A 1,326-nucleotide genomic window follows, 5' to 3' on the forward strand; every position below is an offset into this window, starting at 1 on the left:
GTCTGCATTTCCAGCCTGCGTGTCCAACTTGAAATGTCTTCCTGACTTTGAATTATTTCTGTCCTAGACAACATAGTGTACTTGGGCACTCTGCCTACGCACTCTGGCATCGTCTTGCTCTAATGTCTATTTTTTTCCCCCCTGATAATATACCCACTCCTGCTCTTTTGATTACTCTGCATTTCCCCCATCTTTTCACCTTCACTTTAGCAGTAGGTCTAAAGTGGGGCTTCTATAAACAGCATCTGTTTGGAGCCTGCTTTCTTATCCATTTTGTCAACCTCTGCCTTTTCATTGGAGAGCTCAATCTGTTTACATTAGAAGTAATTACCAGTAAGGAAGAATTTATTTCTGGTGTTCTGGTATTTTTTTTTTCAACTGGGAAAACATTTCCAATTTTTATTCTTAAAAATAGGAATCAAAATTGCAAATGCAGACTTATAGTCACTTGTGAATGAGAGGGTCATTTTGGAACATCACAAGAATGCATACTCAGATGGAAATCTAGTTAAACTGTGGTTGCTCCTCAGGTTGCAGTCACTCCTGCATTTTCTCAATCAGTTCTTCCTTGTATTTGCCTTTCTCTTTTCCAACTTGCTGAGGTTTAGCTTTATGTTCAAGAATTTTTTTCCGATCTTTATCCAATTTCAGCCTGGTAATAACCACCTTGCTTGGGTGAATGCCCACATGCACTGTGGTACCATTAGCCTTCTCACGCTGCACTCTTTCGATGTAGATGACATACTTCTTTCTGTACACCTGGACTACCTTACCAATCTGCTGACCTTTGTAATGTCCTCGCACCACCTGCACCTCGTCATCCTTGCGGATGGGCATGGAGTGCACATTGTACTTCTGTCGCAGCTCTTTGGGCAGAGGGGAGGACATGATCTTGCTGCGGTCCAAGGTAACGAAAGGGTTGAACTTCATGGTGGCAGCCATTCTGCAGCGTCCTGGTATTTATTTTTTGTGTGTCTTTTACCTTTTTTTGTTTTGGTCTTTCATTGCCTTCAAAACTCCCTACTCTTAAATGATTAGGTATTATTTGCACTATAGCAGTCCAGACTTAGAGGTGCACAGCAAAGTAGCAAAGTCGATTGGGGCGGGGTGTGTGTGTAGGGAAATTGTGCAACAAGGAAAGAATTTTTTTAAAGAGAAAAGCGACCTGGGGAAGAGGGGGGACAGGGAGGAAAATGTGCAACAATGAATGAATGGAAATCCAAGTTCTTGGTACATTTTCGTTAAAATCCTAACTGTTGTTAGGTGCCACTGAGTAGCTTGCAACTCAAAGCAACCGTGCTTTATCCTGTGCCAACCTTATTGTCT

The 1,326-nt window shown here is 42.0% G+C and overlaps 1 pseudogene; it reads right to left on the reverse strand.

Moving 5' to 3' along the window:
• Positions 1–537: 537 nt before the first annotated feature.
• LOC102861260 lies at positions 538–930 on the reverse strand (annotated as a pseudogene).
• Positions 931–1,326: the final 396 nt, after the last annotated feature.

Source organism: Elephantulus edwardii, unplaced genomic scaffold, assembly GCF_000299155.1.
Source record: "Elephantulus edwardii isolate Elephantulus edwardi_28Jun2011 unplaced genomic scaffold, EleEdw1.0 scaffold00186, whole genome shotgun sequence".
NCBI lineage: Eukaryota > Metazoa > Chordata > Mammalia > Macroscelidea > Macroscelididae > Elephantulus > Elephantulus edwardii.